At 37.6% G+C, this 24,504-nt stretch overlaps 1 long non-coding RNA gene across 1 annotated transcript in view; it reads right to left on the reverse strand.

Moving 5' to 3' along the window:
* Positions 1-8,759: 8,759 nt before the first annotated feature.
* LOC110588679 overlaps positions 8,760-24,504 on the reverse strand; it is a 48,879-nt gene continuing 33,134 nt past the window's right edge. Inside the window, exons 2-3 of the long non-coding RNA XR_002480823.1 lie at positions 21,973-22,033; positions 8,760-8,772 (exon numbers count right to left, since the gene is read on the reverse strand). This is a non-coding gene — a long non-coding RNA (uncharacterized LOC110588679). The remainder of the gene's footprint in view (positions 8,773-21,972; positions 22,034-24,504) is intronic.

A 24,504-nucleotide genomic window follows, 5' to 3' on the forward strand; every position in this document is an offset into this window, starting at 1 on the left:
GGTTGAAAAAGGTTCAAGACCTGTTTGTACCACAGCTCCCACCGACAGCTAAGGAACCAGTTTGGCGTCTGGTTTGTCTGTTGTTTTACTGCTGACCTTCAAATCAACTTTAACCCCTGACCTCTGGAGGCATCTATCATGACAAGAGGCTGTTTAACACAAATGGTGCCCATTTATAGGGGAAGAGACTCCGAAGGTTTCCTTTTTATGAAGAATTTCGTTTTTCACCCCTCTTGGCTCAGTCACCACAGGTGAAATCCCTCTTAGCGGCTGGCTTATGAAATAATGTAGAGGGAGGCCTTAATGAGCAGAAAGCACCCTCAGCTGGAGATAAATATATGCAAATGAGATGCACAAACAAAGGCGCCTGGACAGAGAAATATCTGCAATTCCAGCAAAATGCTGCCTGCAGCTCGAAGATGAACAGCTTTGATAAAATGGTAACAAAAAGCACCTTTTTATCCGCCAGCATGTTTTACATTGCAATAGACCATTGTCATTGCAACCCAGTGGAGCATGCAGAGGTTTTCTGCACTGTTTCAGAAAACTGTTTAAACATTTGTTTTAAGGCATTCATGAAATATAATCAATGGACTGCTTCTGTGTTGTTGTTGTGATTTTTTTTTTTTTTTTCCTGAGTGTGTTTTAGATGTTGCTGTAGTTATTTTACCTGTTGGTCTTTTCGGGGTTTAATATTGCTGTCTCGCTCTGCTATTTCACTCTCTGGTGACTTGTTTTTTCCACTAGCTAGAATGATTTTTTTTTTATTTTTTAATTTCAATGGAAAGAGATTTCAAGTTAATAACTAGTAAGAATCGGCTTTGAGGAAGGGTTTGAACCATCACAGAGCAGCACCCAAACAACTAGTTTTAATGATGGCAATCAAGTGTGTAGAGCTAATTCAGAGACAGGCATGTAACATGCTGATTTTAATAAGCTTTAAAAAGGCAATCTCTAACTTTTAAAAGTCTCTTTTTAATTTAATCGTCCTTGGTTCATATGATGCGAAAACAAACAAAACCATTAAAATATGTTTTCAATATGTATCTGCGGTGTTATTTAATAGTGTTTTAAATTAGCACTGTGTTGGTAAAATATTGATTTGATGAGCTTTAAAAATGGAAGAGCTGAAGTCATCATCCTCTTTGGGGGGAAAAAAGGAACATTTTTCTCTAGAAGGGAATTACACCCCAGCCCCAAGATCTTGCCAGAGACAGGCTGGACCCATGACAAGGAAATTGCTGCATTTGAGCCTACATCTGATGTTTAGGTTAATAATCAAAGCAGTTGAGGTGAGAGAAGAAACACTATACACGTCCCATGTGTCAAAATACTATTGCTCTAGAAGCTCAGCAAGATTTGGTTCTTTCATTTATAATACAATCCTAGCATTCTGCAGCAGAGATGTACGAGGATCTTTACATTGCCTTTGCCTAAATTATTTCATCTTTGTTGCTTGCATTGGAGTGGAGACATTTCTTCTGAGTACTGTGTAGCTTTCACATTTTATGTGCATTTCATCAGGCAAATGTCAAATTTGCTAATAACAAGAAAATCTCCTCATTTTTAATCATGCCACTCCTGTTGCACGGGGGTGGGGGGTGGAGAGGGGGATAGAGGAGGGAGCATAAATGCATGGAGCAGTCTGGCCAAAGAGAAGAAGGAGAAAAGGCTTGTTTGGGTTTTAAAATGACACACGCTCTGTTACCTCGATGTCTGCATCAGTGCATCATTAAATTCAGGATTTCAGGAGTTAATAGAAACTTGGTTATATTAGGGATGCTTTTTCAAGCCCAGGTTTGAAGCAGCATAATTATGTTCAACTGCTGTTGTTTGGAAAGGGCGAACAGCATCTTAGGCGCAGAACAATGAAATTACAGCTGAGATTTAGGTTAGCAAAAGCCGTCTTCTTCAGGCTTTTATGATTCATTATTTCCCATTAAATACAGTATTAGAAGTGTACACTAGATAGCTCATGGTTGCTGCTCTCGGAGCACATTATCTATATTACACAGGTCTGGGGAGCAGAATTAGAAAACTTTGGGGGAATGAGCAATATGTGTTTGCTGATAGAAGTACCATATGGCTCATCTTCTTCAATTGCTTTCATTGCGACTCTGATGCTGGAGAAATTAAAGTTTTATTTGATGTGGCACAGCTTAATGAACTGTCTTCTGTTAGGAAAATTGAATATGTTTCCTGTTATTTGAGCACAGAGCCTCCATGGTTTGGCTGATGAGGGATGCATTATGTATTGTTTATTTAGCATTTTGAAAACAAAAGCAAGATATTGAAGGTAAAATTGATTACTGCTGGATTGCATTATATAATCAAGTTTTCTCCTTTTAAATTTCCCTTTACAATCCTTTTGTAATGTTTTAAAATGAGATCGTTTCATGTTTTCATTTTTCAAAAATACACAGGGCTTGGTTTTTATCGAGATACCTTTATTTGTAAACAAGCCACAGGAAATTCTAAAAACTCAGTGTTGTTATATTTGTGAAGTTCGAAGAAGAATGTTTGGGAATAAGGAACGTAATTCAGTTTGTGTGAATCTAATTGCAAAACTTCCAGTTTTCCCCCAGTCGATTTAGAGAATCCAACATTTGCTAGTTGAAAGAGGGATGTCATCTTCTTTTGTTTGAAATAGACCACTTCAGAACATGCTGGGGAGGGGCCATAAGAAAAGGAAGAGTTTTTGGGTATTTGGAAATGCAAACCTCAAAATATCAAATTTAAGATTTTTGAGTTAGTTGTCGGTAAATGAAAAAGCCGGCTTCAACCTGTGAATTAAAAAAAAATGAAGTGTATACTCCATGAATTTAGATTTTTTTTTAACTAAATAAATGTGATTAAAGAAAACATAGACTCAAAAATATACTTACAGGATGAGAAAATTGGGATGTCAATCCACGTGAATGTTCTCCACTCCCTGAAGAATCTGCAAAGAGATACGTTTAGCATTTTGTTTAATTTCTCCATTTTTGTTTTGGACCCAATCATGTTTTAGAAATATAAAATCTGAATAAACTCTAAAAAGACTGCATGTAAAATCATCTAATCACTGTGTTTCTTTCATTTTTTCAGTGAGAAATAATCCTCACATGTGCTGATGACTCAGGCACATGAATCTGCAACAAGCAAGTAGGACAAAAAATAGTTAAAATGAATCAACATTTATCTGGAAGATACAGTCCTGACCTTAAAAAAAAAAAAAAAGTCATTTATCTTCTGTGTCCTGTGATGTTTTGAGGATTCTGGCAAATATGGCAGTTAAACAAACTTCTCTCACAATCTAAATACTGTCTGTTCAAGAGAGGCTTCTAATGTTTATAGCTCATAAGTAAAGAAAAAAAAAGAAAGAAAGAAACCCTGGTATTTTACCAAGACTAGTGCTCTTGAAAATGTCTCCGAACAAAGTGTCTAAGCAAAACTTTGGCCACAGATATTCTCAATTCCTCATTCTTCCTCTGATTTTTTTTTCAATGAGATATTTTCGTATTCTATCATTGCACTCCTTTTCTTGTAATTAACAAATTAATTTCAAAAAATTAATGCCTGACTAGTGACCTGGTCATACAAACTTCCTTTAGAAACAGTTGAGAAGAAAACATCACATTTTTATGAACCCCGTCTCCTGCCAGGGGCCTCGGAGGAGGAACACCATTATGCATTGTTATCAGCGTGGTGTAATTTGACTGTTGACAAAGTATCCGCGGCAGTGAGAATGAGCGCAGTTAGAAGTGTGGCGGATTGTAATCAAGAAGATGCTTAGCTGTGCAACACTGCATCTTGAGCAGATTTGAATCAACATTGCCTTAAGGGGACACACACACACATACCAAAAGAAAAAAAAAATCCATTAATTTTTAGAGGAAAATTAGAGTGGCACTTGATGAAGTAAAATTTGACATGCGTTAATTGCTCTGCAGCTCTCCTAATTAGAGATTTTCAAATTCTTTTACTGCTGTCACCAGGATGGCACATTGTCTTACTCGACAAATCCTGAAATTGCAAATTCGTTTGATCAGGAAGTTTTATGGAGGAAGATTGGACTGTGTCCTCTAGTCAGTCCATTTCCAGAAGGTGGACCGCTGGAGAGGAGAGGGATTTCCAGCATTACCTTCACCACAGATAAAAATAGGCTTTACTAAAATAGTTTCATTACAAGACTTAATGTAAAGGAAGCAGGTGCTGATGCGATTTTCTTCAACAGATGGAAATGTTCCTTTGATACTCACGCCTCTGTTTCATATGAAATATTTCAGTTGGCGGGGGGAGCCAGTGAAAGGCTGCATTATACACACATTCTCATATTTCTACTTCTATCCTTCAGAAATTGGAGAGAGGGGATTCTGAAAGGCCATGTCACATTTTTCCCAGGGCTGAAGTCCTAGGCAACAGCAATCCTGGTTCCCCTTCTTATCTTCAAGTAATTACACTGCTCTTTGGCCCTCGGGATGGCACCAAATATGACACAATAATAATTTTGGTTTCCCTTTTTCAACCCTTCCGTCTAGCCCTTGAACCTCTCTTAATTCATTAACATATTGAATTTTTTCAATTTTCCATTTTCTTGCACTAACAATATTAATGCCGGGGTGAAAGCTTGATTGGAGCTAAATTACTTGTTACCTGCTGGCATTTACTTATATGGCATTGAATTATAAAGCTTGGCTATTGTCATGCCTTGGGCGAATTGTTTATGACACCAGTAATAGGAGTAATTGTTATTGTTGAAATTACCTGTCAGCTACCCATAGCAGTGGCCCTTGTCCCACTGACAAATAGTGACAAGGCAGAGGGATCCTCCATGCGTCCCCCTGATGGCTTCTCCTCTGATAATAAGAAGTGCAGGGCCTCTGATAATTCACCTGTCACTGTTGAGTGCAGCTCAGAGAGAGTTAGCCAAATTGTTGTCATTCACTTTGACAAAGACGGCAAGATGCTCTTGTGCAAGAGGAGGGTTATGAAAATAAATGAAATCGTTTACACCCCCTTTGTTTGTTTGGCTCAAGAATCGCCTGGCTTTGTATGAGGTTGTGAAATCGGGGTCCAGTTCTAGGTGTACCTCTGCTCACTCTAAGATGAGGATCCCGCGGAAAAAAAGGCACCTGAGAAGACTCGCTATTCTGCAATTTGCGTTAAGCTGTTTCAAAATGATTTTCGGATATAAAGAGAAAGTCAGTGAGACTGTCACGAGAAGTCTGAACGTGTGGTTGAGTGCATTAGTTTATAGCACGTGTAAAATTCACACCTTTTCTCTCCTGTCTTCCTTTTATCCCTCCTTTTTTTTTTTGAATCCATGCAGGCATTCAAATTCAGTAAGTGTTCAAAAATGCACAAATTTCCCAGTTGCAACCAAGTTTTCTTTAAAACTGTAGAAATCTGCATCTTTGACTCTTCAAGTCTTTCAAGATTGTATAGTCAAATTTAGGATTATTATTGTAAATGGTTGTTTCCTTTCCATAAATTATCTCTTATTTATGTAATATTTTCATGTGTAAAGAGATAAATGAAACGTAGTTCCAGGTATGAAGCATCAATTATCACAGGCTAACAGAGGAAGCAAAATGACTTCTGTTATTGCCAGAGCTCCAATATAAATATTTGCATTTTAAAACCCCTTGGTTTCAGCCTGTGAACCTGTCATGGACAGAGAAGGGGACAGGAGGTGGGGGTGGTGGCTGGGACTGTCCACCTCTGAAAGAAAATGACTTTAAAGTAGTCAAACCTTTGCTTTTATAAAGACCAAAATCATTCTCACCATTCCACAAAGGGCATCATTTCACGCTAGGAAAATTCTTATTTTTAGGGGCCTGTGAGGTTATTCCTCATAGATCTTCTTGACAAATACTTGCTGTTATAAGACATGGAAAAGAAAAGAAAAGAAATAACTAGGATAAATGTAAAATATTGGCTCCTTATAGGATAGTAATCATCTGTTTATTGGTCTCTCTATCAGACAAGTAATGACCAAACCCAGCATTAAGTGCCAGCAACATGGCCTTGGGCCTTTCCCGCCTAAAACCGGCCATCATCTGATTAGAGAACCTCAAAGAAGTCACTATTGCATAATTTTCTGGGTCTTAACAGCGCAGGTTGGCTGGCAGGAAAACTACCTAAGAGGGTTGATAAAGCAACAGTGAAACATGATTTTTATTTACTCCACTTACATCTTGCTCTCTGAAAAAAGTCTCTGAGTATCTCAGACGCTGGTGGCTACAGAAGAAACCTAAAATTGGTTCAAATAGGAATTGTGGGAGAGGTGGGGGGGTGGGGGAGGCAGCGGGGGAGGAGAAGGCAGGGACGGGGGGAGGGGGTGCACGGTGAGACAGGAAAAGTAAAATTATCTATCCCTTAAAGCTTTCCATGAGCTGCACCTAGAAGTAATTAACAACATTGTTATGGGCACCTAGACATTTTCTTAGGTGTTCTGTATTTAAAGCAGGTAAATAAGTTTTTAGCAGTACTAAAATCATAGATGCAATAACATGATGATGGGAATAAAATGAGTTTTTAATTCTTAATAATAATGTAGTCATCTAAACGCAACCACTCACTGGTTAACCATGTTGAATGTCCCTGATTAACAAGTGGAAGGCAGTGACATAATTAAGAGGTTATCGGTAGTAATAAAAATGCTCAAACCTGTCTTGGAATGTGATCCCTTTAACAGATAATTTTTAAGAATGTAGCATGTCCTTGCTTTCTCTGTCGACACACACGTTAGTGATCCCAGGAGGGAAAATAAACATACGTTTTTAAATGAAGATATTTAAAAGGTACCCTATATTTCAGCGTGTTGCTGTAACCTGGTCTTTTTTATGTTCCTCCTATAAAACCTAAATTAAGCCTCTTAGGAGTGGTTTTGCTGTAGGTTTCATCTAAAAACACAATACATTTTAAATGGTTCCAGTACTTGAGTGCACTTTAACATGTGATCACTAACATGTATTCTCTTCCCCTTCTTCCAAGCAGCAGGCTTTTAAAAGGATGAGCCTTCTTTAAAATTTAGCTTCATTTGAAATGTAAACTTTTAACAAATAGTAATTGCTCCTCTAGCTCTGTTGATAAAGTGACTGGCAGCAAATCTTTTCTCTCTCTCTCTCTCTCTTTCGTGTAACATTTTGAAACACCCATCAGTGTCAAAGGAAACTGCACACATCTCCTTTGCTGCTCTAAATAAGGCTCAGCAATGTTAAGAAAAATGTCAGAAAAAGCTCGGTGGATTAAAGTAACATTTCTGCACCATGTCACAGAGAATGGCAGGGCAGACTGGTCTGCATAATTCTGAAATATATTTTGTGCAAAATGCTTACTCTCTAAACCAAATGAAATTTTATTTGGAAAGATTTAAGATTGTATTTGATAACATACAACATCCAGTTGTTTTTCTAGATCTTGTTATTCCTTAATATGCCTTTGGTACGTATTTTTTAAATCAGAGCAATGATACACTCTTCTCTTTGTAGTGCGTTTCTCCACCCATGTGCAGCGTTAAAATACATTTCAGACTCTTCAGTGCATTTTTCTTTTCTTTCTCAAATTCCTAGGATGTTCATTCAGTGAAAGCAGTAAAAACGCTGGGCTCTTGCGCATGCATATTTATTGAACTAATCAGTCCTTTTTCGCTTTAAATAAAATTTGTATATGGCTTTGGAGATGCTCAGAACAGTTCACTTAGAGTTATAAAAAGACATACATAAAGCATTTACATTTCATTCATGTATTAAAATAAAAATAAATTCCTGGTTTGAGATTTTTAGTTTTGTTCTATTTTTATAAAGAATATTCAATAATTGCAAAAGAGTATAACAATAGTAAAGTATCTCATAGTATCATAAGTACATAATTAAAACTTAACAGTTAAAAAAGAAAATAACTTACGGATTCATTACTGGATACCAATAGACATGGCAAGATTAGTTTTACAGAAACAAGGTAAATCTCAGCTGATTTTAAGTATAAACTTTTTCAAAACAGTTTAAAAATGAATTTAGACAAATTTGTCTCTTAACCTTTAAAGATTTCCTGCCTGTTTCTGTATGTCCTTTATTACATTAATTTTTTATTTAAATTACACCATTAACTGGATATGAATTTATCAAGAATACATGTATTGATTTATAAAACAGTACCATTAATTATTATAATAGCTAGATGTAGCTGATATTACAAAGCCATTTAAAGGTTTTTAATATAACTTGGACATACATAGATAGATAGACATTATGGACAAGACTACAATTTAAACTGGCTACTAGCAGTTAATGAAATCCTTGATTTATATTCTAGTTTAGAGATTGATTATATTGTTGCTTTGTAAAACTATTTATATTATGCCATTTTTCAAAGGATGTCTCAATAAAAAAGCTAAATAAAATATTCAGTCAATTCCCAAAGGAGATTTTGTTTTCTATATTTTAAATGCTAGTGAAAATAATTGATTGTGTGTGTTCCAAGCTTTGTCATTTCCATTCCAGAGGTGGCTTTCCTAAAGGGAGCCTCGTTTGCAATGCACACTTTCGCACACTCTTGATCCTTGCAGAAACAAACCCCTTCTCTTTATTTCATTACCAACATTGCTCCCCGCCCCCCCAACACACAAACCCATGTATATTTCAAAAACCCCGCACATCAGGACACATAAGTCTTTTTGGCATCTTTTATGTTATGCATTTTTTTTTTTCTTAAGGTTGTGGAAAGCTGGGACTTACCCCAAAGCCGCAAAGCAGGCAATCACGAAGAGTATTTGGGTAAGAATGCAATCTGAAGAGAAAAAAAGAAAAATGAGGAAGAATATAAGCAAATAACTAACACTTTCAAATTACTTTTCAAATGATAATTAGCCAACGAATAGATTGAAAGTTAAATTCTTTTCACATTGTACTTGGTTTGGGTCTCCTGGTCTCTTTATTTATATCACTTTTCCTTGCCTGGCAACATATGTTACCGATTTATTATAGTATTTTTACTGTTAGCAGACAAATCTAAAGGCTAGCTGAGAAGGCTAGCTTCATCTGATGACTTTCACAACAACTGCAGGGCATCCTTGAGGGTGAGCCAATAGGCTCTTTTGAAGCTATAATACCATTAACCATTTTGATGCCGAAATATTTCTTATAGCTCAAGTCGGTTCTCTTTTTGTAGGTACTCTGCGTTTTGCGTATATAAAAGTTTAATGTAAATGATTTGTTTAGTAAATATTTCACTAGCCTTCTAAGCACTTTCTTCCATGTGTCCTAAGTTGCGTAAAAGCCATATGAATGCTTTGGTTTCTTTATTTTCCCTTTCTTTTACAGGACACTGAAATCTGGACACACATTTATAGGTAAACAGCTATCAAGCATCACGTTAAGTGTTCACTTCTCCCTCCCCCACGCCATTAATTTTCTGCTATGCTACTAAGAGAAACAAATATCCCTTAGAGTTCCAATGATCACATCACTGATACATGCACAGCCCAGAAAAGTAAAGTTCAAGCGAGAGAGATTCTTTGGGGCTAAGAATCTGAAATTACTTTCCAAATTAGAGATGCCGTTCACTATGGCCATTTTAATGGGTACGTGGTACTAGCCAAAGGTTTATGCCTTTTAATATGTATATGTGAAAATGTCGGTTTTAGAACTGTATTTGTTGACTAAAGGTGTTCATTTTAAAGCTGCCAAAATAACAAACTTCTATTTTTGATCACCTGTAATTTACTGCAGTCCAAATTATCTAGTTAACTTTAATTTAAAATCCTGACAATCTCTTTCTCCACTGAAATGTCCTGTGCGGTGTTCACTTACAACTTCAGGTACATTTTATGGAATTTCTTCTGAGTATGTATGGCTTAAAATTTTAGAAATTAAATCTCAAATTTTGGAAGCCAGTGTCTCCTGTCTACGAGGTCCAGCTCGGCAACTAAAATTTAATACAATTTTGAAATTAGAATTCAACGAATAAAACCGAGACATGCGTGGCAGCACTTAGCGGTCTCACTGTCAAAAAAGTGAACTTTGAGGACCTGAAATGCACCCTGCAGCCCCGGGGTGCAGAAGGTGCTAAGAGATATTGTCTGTCCAAACTCACCTAGCATAGTAGACCGTCTGCAAATCATAGCAATGCCATAGCTTTCCAACATGTTTCAGAACACATCCCCTACCTGGTTTTAAGACATTTTTATGTAGCATTTGCCTTTGGAACAGGTGTAAAATAACTACCATCCATCTCACCACTCAGCTAATTTTATTTTTTCTTTATTAAAAGTTCCCGGATCTTCAAATATATACTTCAATATACTTTCCATAAATTTTATTTTAGTATTATTTATAATTACCCCAGCACAATAATAACAAGCAAATTTTGTATTAAACACCTATACATATATAATTTCGTCCTAGTCTAATGTCGCTTAATCTTTAAGGAGGTTTATTCTTAAGACCTGTTGTCAGATATTTACCATATTTACTTCTTTTGTCCCCAGGAGGCATCTTATGGGGACTCTAGGTAATTTTAAGTCAGGAGCAATTATGATCAAAAGGATTTCAGCTTCAGAGAATGAGGCCAACTTTCTGAGAGCATAAATGCACAGCAGCTCTGAAAGTGATCATGTGTAGGGTTATGAATACCCAGGTGACTCAGCGCTAGCCCTGTCATTTCATTCCATGAATGAGCCCATCCTAAAGGCACTGATTAGGACACATTCATTTTAAATATTAATTTTCTCAGAAAAATGAATAGAGACAACTCTGTTGAAGGCCCTAGAGTTTTCATCTTCAAAAGATTATATTCTTGAACCAAAATAGAATCTCTAGCAGAGTTTTATCCCCGTATGTGGAAGCATGCCAACTGTGTACATGGTGCTCCAAGCTCCTTGATGCCCGATGCTTGTTTCTCTTCTAGACTAGGTCCTCCACTCCTTGATATAGGCCCTTAATAGAGGAAATGGGCTGGACTGTCCCTTCTCTGCTTCTCTTAATCTGCCCCCTCCACCCACCACATTGTCTCTCCGTCCTCCACCTTAAAGCAGGTGCCTTTTAAAGGCCTGAATCTAAAGACACGGGTTCCTCTGGCTTCCTGGTTGGGGCTCTGTTGTTATCATTCTGTAATATCTCTAACTGGCCCCTTCCAGCAACTGGTCCAACCCTAAGCTGGGATCCCCCATTCCCTGTTGCTCCTCATCTCTACCCCGACCCCCAAGGGCCACCCCCCTGCTTTCTGTTTTGTCCATCACCTCGGTTCTTTTCCCCTGTCTCTGACCTGCACTTTTTCTGGATCAGACGCAGGCAGGTTGAGAGGTAATGAGAACCAGATGGACATAGCACAGAAATTGCCCAAATGGGTATGAGAATGTGGGGAGCTGTCAGGCATGGAGAGAAGCTGGAATTTTTCAGCAATAAAATGGGATTTATCGCCACTCTACCACAGTCATTGCCGACAACCGTTTACCTTGACAGAAACCCCATTCCAATAGGCCACGCCGATGCAGATTCTTTTTTCCCAAAGAGTGATGATTGGTATTTGTTCTAAGGCTCAAATGGCCTGCACTAAAGGTGAAGCATTAGGCCAAAGCCCTGTATTCCCCACTGAGGCAAATGAACCTGCTAAAATAAGTTCCTTCCACAATGGCTGTGTAATTGAAACCAGAAAGTGAGAGAATTTGATAAATTGCTTGACCCTGAAGGAATGTTAAGGTCATAAATTTTCATTGCATTTTTCTCTTTTTTTTTGTTTTTATATATTGATTATATTTAGTATTTGCTTCAAAATTCAACAAGCTTCCAGATCATCGGTTGTGGCCCCAGGGGAGAGCACAGTAAATCATCAATTAAGAGGGCAGGGGGGCCATTCTCCCCTCATCTTCCAAAGAGGAATGTCAGCTCCTCAGTCTTCCAAGGACAGTCATGGAGGTGTCTTACATCTCAGAATCATTCCAACTTTGCACGCAATTTGTCCTGGCGTGGACAAAGTCAAATCCACAGGAAAGATTTTTCTCAGAGGGTGCTGCTACACTTCTATCATTTAAGAATGATGGACTGTTAAGAGACTGGCAATCCATTTACAGCAATCACACCCACACACCTTTTCCCCCTGGAACCTAAAAGTAAGAACAATGGTATTTTAGCCGAAAAAGGTGATCCTCTTTTTTTTAGGTAAATTGAAAGTGTGCCTGTGTGTGTGTGTGCTCGAGAGCACTCGTGCTGCTGAATGCTGGTTTTGGCAAGTCCGCTTTGAAGTTTTTCAAACTTACTTTTTTAAAATCTGGATTATCTTAATGTGGAAATAAAACATAGGTCATAAAAACAGCCCAAACCACATGTGACATAATGTAAAACGGACTCAAATACTAAAGTCATCACATAGTAGCAAATTTCTACGCATCTTGCTTTAAAGTTTTACTTGTTTTTCTAAGAAGTGAATAAACTAAGCTTGTCAGCATTATAATTTAGCTGTATTTTCTACCAATTACTTGTAGTGATACATTACAGAGTGTCTGTATATATATATATATACATATATATATATCGCCACTCTATCAAGTTAAATAATTTCTTGATAGCCAAAACTTCTTATCCTTGAAAATTTTAAAGAATAACCCATCTCCTTTGTCTTTGTGTGCTTGACTTGTTCTCACTGTTAAATAAATAAAATCAGAAGTATTTAATCACTAATGCATAGCTTTTATGTTCAGAATTTTCAGAATTCACGAGACCCGAACTGGGATGCAGAGCAGAATTTCTGATTGACCACTGGGACAATTTCTCTAATTTAGGAAAGAGTCATGCCAATTTATTTTCAACTATTAATGATCAGTTTACAGATTGAAACCAATACTAGCTCGGGGATGTGTAAGCATTAAATAAGTACATGTGCATTTCTTGAAAACCATCTAAACTGTATAAGAAAAAAATAATTTATGGTGCATTCCTTTAAGTATTATTGGTAGGGGTGAGGCTAAATAATTTCCAGTCCTATATCCTACTTTGTTTTGCTCAAAAGTAATTAATGACAATATTTATTCAGAGTATTTCTATCTCAAAATTTTTTTCTTGGTCAAGTAAAGAAATTGGAAAGAGAGTCCATAAAAGAAATAAATTCAAATTCTTATTATTCCAAAACATGAAAGTCAGAGAATTTGTGAGTGAGGCAAAGCAGTAAGTAATAAATAGTTCCAAGGCTGTTGAAAATCTTAGAATCTGGTACCAAAGTACAGGGAGAAAGATAATTTTCATACATTAGTGCTTTTATGTATATATATATTCTAATAAGAACTCAGCAAGCATATGTTTTCATCTTATAGAGGGGTGATCATTATGTACATATGATCTACTTTTAATCTAGTGGCTTTGTCAGTGTTAAAAATGTGACTTCCTTCCTCTGCACTTAAAAATTTCGTTGCAAGACTTTCAGAAAAACAAAAAATAAATAAATATATGCATATGTATGTATATACACATATATAAGTATAAATAAAATATGAACAGAAAATGGCTTCAATCACTAATATTTTTGCAAACTAATGTTCAGCTGATGCAACTCAATTTTATTGTGCATCACATTAGTGTCATAATGGTAATGACTAGCCTTTATTCACTAACAGTTTGAGTCAGCACTTTGAGACATTTTCAAATTAGGTCATACTGCACATTTGTGGCTGATACAAAGGTTGATTAAGAGAGCTGCACAATTTTAAAGTGATGTGGTGTGAGTTGAATTAAGTTCTCTCTGATAGTTACGGGAAATGTGAGCCACCATAAGTAAGCAGAAATAATGTATGGGCTATAGGGGGAGAATAGATTTCCACAGAGTGCTTGAAGTCATACTCATTTACAATTTCACAAAGTCCTCTGTCTGTTATGGAAGAATTCCATCATGGGGCCTAGAAATAAGCAATGAATTACAATAAGGACACTGGAGGCCTGGTCCTCAGTCCTGTTGCAGTGAAAGTCAGTTTTTGCCTTTATGTCCCTTTTGATCGTCTCAATAAAGAGCTTTTTTTTTTCCTTCTAGACACTGACTACTGCTTTTCTGAAGTCAAAATGATCCCATGTCAGAACCAAACCATTTACCCATAATGTGATGATGCTGAGGTCTGGCTAAATCACTATGCAAGCTGGACCTGAAGAGAATAAAAAAAAAAAGAAGGAAGAAGGTCCACTTAAAGTGATCTTGTCAAGGCAGACCCACAACCTCACCTAAAATGTGTAGGCACAGGACTGTCTTTAATGCACCCAGCACTTCCAATGAATTGTAAAAATTACTCCTGAAAGGCAGAGTACCTTTTCATTGGGTTTAAGGAGAACAAAAATAAAGGCTGAAACTCTTACTTGTTGGTTTGCTCAAAAGGGCAAAAATAGCTGTTATTATTAACACTCTATTTACTTCACACTGCCCTCTCTGTAGCAGAAGGGAGCCAAAGAAGACTATATATAATATATATACATATATATATATATATATATAATATATTGTGGGTGCAAGTGACCTTAAAAGCCAAAGAACCTGGAGAAAAACTGAAACGAAAGAAAAGCTCCATCCTTGGCTTAGCAGGCTTTGGACCTGAGGACACAAAAGGAGTTCCCTATAGTTTCTCTTGCACATACACCTGGCTTCCTTTGCATTGGCATCCTGAGACATATGGGATCAAATCACATTGTATTTATGTCTTTGTTGTGCTTTTTCAAATTTCAACTTCCCAGGCAGACCCTTCTGTACTCCTGGATTGCGTCCCCTGGGGAGGGACAACCTGGGTGTGCTGCCCTGCACCCTGCAAACCTCTTACCTCCAGTTTCTTCTCCGTTTCTTTGAAATTCCATCTGAGCTTTCATGGAAGTTTGGACTGAACTTGTTTTCTCTGGGAGAAGACATAGGCAAAGTAAGAGGAAGGACCCAACTAAAAAAAAAAAAAAGGTGTACAAGTTTTTTTAAAAAAACAAATGTGCCTAGGGGCACCTGGGTGGCTCAGTCAGTTCAGGGTCTGACTCTAGATCTCAGTTCAGGTCTCCATCTCAGGGTCATGAGTTCAGGCCCTGCACTGGGCTTCACGATGGGCATGGAGCCTACTTAAAAAAATTAATTAAAAAAAATAATAAGTGCACCTAATTAGGAACATAAAGTTGTAATAGTCACAATCATTCTCAATATTCATAAATATGTTTATATTCCAGGCTCCTTAAGATTTTTACAAGAATAAAAGGCAAACAACCTTCAAATCTTGGGAGGGATATAAACAAGAACTCTTTGGAAGGGGGGGAGGGAAAAAAAACAGGGAGGGAAGGAGGAAAAGGAAGACTGATTTCAGCTCTTTCAGTCTGTCCCAACAAAGACCTGCTCCCGAGGAATCCATCCCTGTTCACTGGTTTCTATCTTTCAGCTGCGCAAGTTATGAGCCATGCAAGTGACACGTAAACTTGCTGCCTTCAGTTCTGCTGTCATGACTTTCTTGTGACAACACACAGCCAGTACTTTTAATAAGGGATAACTTGAATTTGGATAACTCCTTGTTCTTGCTGAACTACAGCGGTTGCTCTACCCGGACCTGACGATGTATCACAAAAGCAAGAGTCCTGGAACGTCCTGTGACCCAGATTAAAACACAAATGTCCCTGGGTTCATGGTCTGCCAATTAATACCTGAAGCAATGGTGGCACAATGTCTCAAGCACATACGTTTTCATTTTGAACACACCCCTGGGGTGTGCAATCACTTAATTTACATTTTCAGAAGGTCACTCGTGGTACTCGCTAGAAGGGATTATATATTTTACTTATTTTGAAGTAGGCTAATTTGCCTAGCTAAGGAGACACACCTTTCCAGCTCCTAGGATGAAATAAATCTGAATCAGCCGTAATATCGCCATGAACAGACAAAAGTATTTTTGCCATTTTGTTAAGCAATTAAGGGAATACTTGAGTTTCTCCAACAGTTTAATTTAGTACACAAGAATAGCATCTAGTGAGCTATGTTTATTAATAGTGGGTTTTTTATTATTATTTTCCAGAACAGATACAGTAACATTACAGGGGTTCAATATGACTTTTGATGATCTGGCATGCGGTGATTAAATAAGGTTAACCCTCATTTTCTATGCTAATAGGATATTTATAATCTCCACAGCATATCCAATTTAACGATTTTATTCTCTGTTGTTCAGAAAGTATTTCTTATTAGCGAAAGAGAATACCCTTACATTCACCACAGATGCTAGTTTAATTGGGCTTGAGTGCATTGTGTATAATTAGTCCACTTCTCTAATATTTCATCTATAATTACACAATGAACAATGTGCTTAAATTTCATAAAATTAGTGGGTTCAAAAGAAAGACTTCAAAAAAAAATGAGCATCCCATTCTCAAGCTTTCCCAAGCCTTACTGAGAGCCTGATGAAAATACGGCTCAGGCCAGTGTGACTTCTGTGAATGGGGAATGGATGCCCAAAGGCTCTGAAGTTAAAAGCAAAAATAATGGTCTCCTCCAGCTCCACTCATCCCACCCAAGGACAATGTTAGTGGCAGAACTGTTTGGTCCAGGTCCAGCTGTCACTGGAGAAATAGGATTCAAATCCCCACTTACTGTATTCCCAAGGTCCCTGCAAATGTCAGCCTTCGAGAAGGTATTTTAAATGGCAAATCTGTCTGGTTTGGGGTTTGGGTATTTTTCTCCCCCAGCATTTAGAGCTCTTTTGGGCAAACTCATGTCAGATAAGCAGCCTATGAGGTTTATCATGGAAATCAACCTTTCGTTCTGTTAGGAATACGACCAAGTAGAGAAAGAGGGAGAACAAAAAGAGAGAACCTGGTTTATGATTTTGAGCGTTCCTTTATTGATGGAAGGAAGTTAGTGGAACCTCTGAGTGTGCATGTGCGTATTGCCCATGTTAGTTCAAATGAGGCTGTTTTTACACTGGCAGGATACTTGCAGAATTAAAAAAAAAAAAAAAAGGACTTCAAGGACAAAAGAAAAATGTATTATGGGGTTTGGGGAGAGTTTTCCCAAGGGCCACAGGAAGCCTCCTTGTTCATGTTCAGTGCTGTCCAGCTCAGGGGAGTTAGCCAAGGTCAACAACATGTCCACATGTCCCCTTCAATATGCCTTCTCTTGTAGCCCTAAAATATCCATCTTATAAAGGTCCTTAGAGGTTTTTACTTCCTCATTTTGCCTTCCGACGTTGTTGGAATGAGGTGCCAATTGCCAAAGTGACCACTGGGACTCAGCAGCCTACCCACTGGTCAGCAGACAATGAAACATCCCCAAAGATTTCAAACAGAATCACCTTTAGAAAACATAGCCTCTAAGTGAAAAAGCAGTCCGTTGTTACATTAGTCAGGATCTAGTCAGGAAGCTAGAGTGACCACCAGATAGTTCAACAGGGGGATTTACACTAACGAACTAGTCACAAAGGTATTGAAAGAACTAGAAAGTCAAATGGAGACCTGCCAAGAGTTTGGCAATCGCAGGAAGCCACTGCCATCCCTAGATCGAAGGGACCAAGGAAAGGGGGCAGGTTCTGGGACCTCAGAGGAGATGCAGCTATTGCCAGAACCACTTTGAAAGCACACAGGGACAGGGCAGGGACTATCCAAGCCTCTCCCCTCCTCTCTACTCAGAGGCTTCCTTGGCAGAACCTTTGTAGGAGGCAGATGGCAATGTACTTTGCAGGGCTAAGCCCCCTAGAATATGAAAGAGCAAAAAAAGAGCAGGAATGGGGCTCAGAGCAAACAGGTACATGACCAAGCAAGGTTCCTTCTCAACAGCCTTAAGACTTGTGTATGAAGATAAAATGCCAAATAAATCCCTGTGTGAATACAGTAGTAGGAGATTGATATTTATGTTGGTTTCCAATTCCTAAGGTGCTACATCGAGGAGCACCAACTAGGAAAACGGCTATCATGTTGAGGATAAACATTTGAGCAAACTCAATCTATTTTAGCTATGTGAATTAAAAGGGGACACAGGTGCTTAAAAGTTGAGGCCACCCTCCATCCCAAACCCTTGAAGTTGTTTGTCGGGGTAATGTGTCATTTTTCACCCCAGTGTGGCCCACCAGCAGCAGAGTGAGGGGCAAATAGAAGGTCAAACTTGACTTCAAGTTTTCTGGGCTCCATAGACTTTGTACAACCCAGGATTTGCTTGAACAAAGATGGAAGGTTTTGTTTGGGGATGCTTTGCTGCACCCCAACCAAGCAGCCCCAGACTGTTCATGTTCCATACCCCTTCACTGTTGCCCCATGGCCAGATCAACTATTGAAAAAGCAGTGTTTCTATTGTCTTCATAACCCTTAAACTATTCTTCCTGGACACCTGCTAGCACTAGTAGGGTTTGTCGTTCAGGCTCAGGGACAAGGTCACCTTGAAACCTAGACATGAGGGTACTTTCAAGGTTTAACATCTTCTCTTCCTGATCCTCTGTTTTCAGCCATATCACTTGTCCATTATGATGCATGCCGCAGTTAAAAGAGATTTGCATTTGGTCCTACAAAATGAAGATTTCATAAGTTAGCTTTTTTTTTGCCTCCTGACCAGAATCCATATTACTTGGAAAGAGAAAGGCCAAAGGGAAATTATTGCTATTTTAGACAGCAGCATAAATTTTCTTCCTATTTTTAACCTGGCTTTTAATTTAATAAGTTTTATGACCCTTATATTAAGTACATATGTTTTACAAGACATTGTGTCCCTTGAGTCACCCTGAATTTGCTCTACTGTACCAGAGTGACATGAACAAATACCATGTTTCTGATTTTAGCTCACCCTGCATCTGATCCTTATAATATGCCCGGTAAACCTTCCTAAAAACAAAGAAACACAACACAACTCAAAGGCCATCTAAAGGCTAGCATATATTGTTTTAAATGAAGTGAATGACTGTGTGTCCCTCTGAAGTATTTTAAATTTTGGATTTTTCTCCCACTGGTGTTTGTAATAAATAATGAAGGACATGCAAAGTTGCGGAAATGGTCTTTCTTCTTCAGATCTGGCAATGAACACACAAACACCTTTATGGGTTTATTCCAGTGGCCAATGTGAAGACATTTTACCTTCAAATTAAAGTTTCAAAATCAAAAACAACCAGATTTGGTCACCTGAAGTAATATTAATTTTCTTCTACAAAAAGTTCCATTCATCCTGTGTTCACGGACATTTGAATATAAGTTTGGTGCTATTTAAACATAGAGAGGGTCTCACCAGTCCTAAAAGAAAGATTCTTTGAATAATTATTCTGTGGTTATTTAAGAAGAACTTTTTGAATGCATACCAGAATGGAGAAAATCCACCTACAGTGTTAGTGTAGAGGTAGGTTTAGCAATTAGTAGTTGGTTAATGAAGAGGTAGGTTTTCCTGAGTTTATATGGAGGTGAGCAGTAGGCAAGAGGTGTGGGAACAGAGGTGTGGTCTGACTCAGAGTGATGTGTGTAAATAGTACAAAACTATAACCACCTTGCTTTGGTGACAAAACTTGTTCTTTAATTGTTAAGATGTAACAGATTTTTATACCCTACCAGAGTACAGGAGCCATTGATTAGCTGAATATTCAACCAGAAAATCTTCATAATGTAATAAAATTTGTTTTGAAATATGCTTTATAAGTTTTCTGCTTCAATTCTGATTTTCAAATGGTTTCCCTACATATGCCAAAGTTTAATAAAGCAAGAGCCTACTACAAGTACATTTTAGGTCAATGGATTGAGGGTGGCACAAACTCAAGATGGCAATATTAGCCTTTACACCACAATTTCAGATTATGTGCCAGACTGTACGACTGTGTACACTTAAGTTTACTAATGTATCAAATCCAATTCAAGAAGCCATTAATTTCTTTCCTTTTCATTTTGTTTGCTTTTGTCCTACTTCAGTGACTTTGAAGGACATGACCTTAAGATATAATTGGTTATTCAGTAGAACTTCCCTCAAAGATCTACATAAGAATTGATGTTTATTTCACAATCATGTATAGGCTCAAAATTGATATGTTGCCTTGTGATTTTTATTGTTAGAGGAAACCATCCATTATTTTCAAAAGGAAAGAATCTCAGCCTCTCTGTATTTTATTTTCAAAAACGAGTGACCAAAATATTAGACCTGTTTGAAATCTATTTAAATATTGGTCCTTTGTAGATTATTTGCATTTAAAAGGTTGTTTTGTTTTTTTAGTAAACATGTAAGGGTCTCTAATATCTAGAAACTCTTGGTCAGTCCAACCATCATGGCCACTCTGCTGAGAAATACAGGTTAGGATGGAATGTTGGCATTAGGCTCCAGGAAAACAAGGGCTGGCCATTTTAGCCTGTCAACTAGAACTCCTGGTCACCTCCCAAGGGGCAAATTGATGTCAAGTTCTGCTGTCTGTCAGGATTAAGTGCCTGTTTGCTTTTTCACTAACATGTGGTTTGAGAACAAAGCAGCTCAAATCTCCTCAGTCCCTAACAAAGCATCTCAAATTGCTGAGTAAAATTCCTTAATCCCCCATCTTAATCTGAAAACACGAGCAGCACATGGTAGAAGGCTGTGGTCTCTTTTTGTGTTGCTTCTCCACTCCACCCACCCCCATCTCCCCCACTCCTGACCACCTCCTCCTTAACACTACCATTAACATGTGCATTTGACTCCCCCTTATAAGTGATTCTTCAGTAGAATATTATCAAATTGGAAATCCAGGTAACTTGGTCAGAGATCATGCTGGTTCTAGTCATTTTTATTCCTTATCAATTTCCTTTTTAAAAGTGAAGGGGAATAATAAAGATAATAACAGAAGGATTAATTAACCATCTTCACGTACCCTTGAAGTTTATATGTACATAAATAGTATTGTCAAAAGTCTTAAAGGACAGGATTTGACTGCTTGTTTGCAACATTTGTCAACTCTCCGTCTGAAGTCAAAAGGATATGGGGATTTTGCATACAAACTTAGGATATTTTCACTAGGTAAGAGAAAGACGCAAAACTAACCCCAATGACTGGTTTGGAACTGTGAAACAGTCTTCGTTAACACGTGGCAAAAGAATTGGCATTCAGAAAATATTTTCCATGATTTGCGTATGTTCATTACATATTAAGGATGAAGACTTTATCCATCCACTAGATTTGAAAGGTTTCAACTTTTTGCTACCTTAATTTGCAAAGCATTCAAATCTGCACATTGAATTACATAAAACCCTACTTCAACACTTCATGATGTCTTTCCCTAATTTTAGTTGAAAATAGAATTGGTAGATTTTTCTTAGGAGGATATTTTGGAGAGCTGCCAAATTAAGTTCTGGTCTTAGGGAAGCTGAAACCAACTCATGGTGGTTATCTTTTTTTTTTTCTATTTTTCAATAAGAAAGTTGAACAAGATACACCATAAAAAAATAAAATAAGGGGCACCTGGGTGATGGAGTCAGTTAAGCCTCCAACTCTTAGTTTAGGCTCAGGTCGTGATCTCAGGGTGTGAAATCGAGGCCCAAGTCAGCTCTGCGCTCGGTGTGGAGTCTGCTTGAGATTCTCTCTCCCTCTCCCTCTGCCTCTCCTGCTCATGCTCTGTCTCTCTCTCTCTCTCAAATAAATAAATAAATCTTTTTTAAAAAGGATTAAAAATAAAAATAAAATCAGAAAACTCTACTTCACTCCAAAAATTTCATTCAGTTGAGTGGTAAGATAGATTCTGATCTCATGGGTTCTCACTCTTTTTTTCCTCTTCCTTCATAACGGTCTCCTCCTTAAAACAAGTGAAGTTTTAGTGTATGTGCTGCTGAAGCGAGCACTGAACAAGTTAATACAATACGTTTCCCTAGTAATCTGGGGCTCTGTTGCCGTATGTAGATCTCTGAAGAATGGTAATTAAGCTTTATAGAGAATGTAAAAAATAGGAGACCTAAAACTTCCCTACACCCGTGAAAATAACACCTGTACCAGATTTAATACTACCTCTTTCCTCATTTTTCTTCCTGGCGTTTTCACTTGCTACAGGAACGGGTGAAGGGAAAGAGCAAAAAAAGAGGGAGGTACCTGCAAACATCATCATTCTAGGTCAAGTCTTCATCGCCAACTGTGCCTTTGGAACATTAACCTTTATTAGAAAAAATAACATAATTGGAATTCAGATACAAAACTTCACATTTCTTTCAGTAAATTTATTCATTCTCATAAAATTCCCACTTAAAAAGTAGAAAAGGCTCCCTCCCCAATTCGGAAATGGTTATCCTTTACAAATTACAGGTTTTTAAGCTCATCACTTTTAGAAAAATAGAAAATCTGGACAGATGTTTTAGCCTCCTAATCCATAAATCCTCAAACATGAAACTTCCTGCCTCAAGCCCAAGGTGGAAGGCAATGACCTCAGATGACCCAAATAAGAGCAATAATCCCAGAAAAGCTTGAAAATACAGTACATAGTACATGTGTAAGAGCATGAACCATAACCAAGCTGTCTGTGTTTGAATCCCGGTTCTTCCGTTTCCTAGCTGCGTGAACTTGGAAAAGTTACTTAACCTCTCTGTGCCTCAATTTCCCCTGCAAAATGAGAATATGGTCATACCTAACTCATATGAATATTAAATGCATTAATATTTGCTAAATATAGCCCTGTATGCTATCAGAATTTTTGAATTTTTAAAAAAATTATACCTTACCAGGATAGTTTGAAAATACAATCTCTCTTTTTCTACTCTATTCAAAGAAAAGCCCTTTATATCCTAAGATGACAGCACAAGAAGAAAAAAAAAATGGTGGGAGAAGGGTTTTTTGCTCAAAATAGGGCAGAATATGCAAGGCCAAAAAATTGTGAATATGTGAAATACATGAAAAATATATCTTTAAGGGGTCAAAGGATTTGGAAAAGGATATGAAGTGTTTCATGTCCTAATAGCCTACCTTAGTCATAATCAAGAGTTCTTTGAGAACTCTTGATTATTCTAGGAGAGTGATTTTGTTAAATAAGCCATTAGATATTTAGGCTATACCTACCTTGGCAAATATTTATTACTAGAAGTTGGATTTGAGCAAATAAATGCCATATTTTGGGACATCTTAATAACCTGAGTTGAGATTCCAAAACAAATATTTCTAATAGTTGGGTTTTTTTCTTTTCCCCCAATGGACATGCTCATTTTAAGCATTAAATAAAATAGCACATGGGTGGAAGTTTCTATAAAGTTTTTGCAAGCTTTCTCATATACCCTTCCAGCTATCATTTAAACCAGCACTCCTGGTTGCCCCACTGAAATAGTCACGAAAATATTTTCTTTCATTCACTCTTTCAGCCAGTATTCGATGAATCTCTAAGTGGGCTAGGGCCTGCGCTAGGTATTGTAACACAACAGTGACCTACACAGACACGACCCATGCCCAAAAGCATACGACTGGCAAGATTCCCTGACGACTAACGTATACCCATATGAGAATGTTGGAAAACCTTTTTGTCTCTAGTCTTCCAACCTGTGTTTTCTCAGCCTCTTCAAGAATAGGAGTTATGGTGACCGGGCCACAGAATCTGTAATACTCAAGACTCTAGCTAAGAGATTTGGGTAACATTTCAAGACATTAATCTCATTTCAATATAACCAAGTTCCCAAGGCTAAGCTTGAATGAAAAACAATGAGAGAGTCCTTTAATACAGCTCCATTCAGATAAAGCATGTCGGTGGTCCAAGAGCAGCTGAACATTTTGTTGAGCACAGTATCAAGAAAGTTTCTGTAAAGGACAAGGTTCAAAATGGGGGTGTTACCACCCACACATGTACTGGAGCAATTAGAATGAGTGGGAGAGTCTCCAAACCTTCCTTCAGGCCATAACTCTTCTTCACAGGTTGTACTGCAACTGAAATCATTAAAGATGGTTCCAGTCACATACTCATGAAGCCAGAGCCAATGATGCAATTCTCATGCTCTCTAGCTGGTTTTGCCATATCTCACAGGCATAAACTGGTCTAGTTGGTTTTGCCATATTTCACAAGTATAAACTGGTCTAGTTAGTTTTTCCATATCTCAGAGCTATAAACTCATCCTAAACCTAAATAATCTAAAATTATTTATTTGCAGTCACAACCAGTCAAGGGAAAGATACCAATAAGTCAATTTACATATAAATTGAAAAAAACTTTCAAAATACATTCTTTAAGAATAAAAGAACTGCTGGTGTGTAGAATGTACCACACATTAGCATGCTCTAAGAAAAGTCTTTCCAGTCATATTTAATTATAAACCCAAAGAAAACTTGAAAGAAACTCCTCATGAAATGGAGGGCCTTATAATGAAATGGAAGTCCAGCTAACACGTGGTTTTCTAACTTTAATAAAGCTGGTATAGAACAGTGAGGGCCTGGCCATACAAGTCTAAGGATATTGATGTTTATCTCCACTTTTTTCACTGCTTAACAGAACTTTGGTTTTCTATAAAGGTTAAAAAGAAAGAAAGAAAAACTGAAAATAACCTAATAGTCCATCAATAGGCAACTGGCCATACAATTATTAAAAATGATTCTGTGTGTGTGTGCGCACGTGTGTGTGTGTGTGTGTGTGTGTGTGTGTGGTCCTATTGGCAT

The sequence above is a fragment of the Neomonachus schauinslandi genome, chromosome 10 (genome assembly GCF_002201575.2).
Source record: "Neomonachus schauinslandi chromosome 10, ASM220157v2, whole genome shotgun sequence".
In the NCBI taxonomy this organism is placed as follows: Eukaryota; Metazoa; Chordata; class Mammalia; order Carnivora; family Phocidae; genus Neomonachus; species Neomonachus schauinslandi.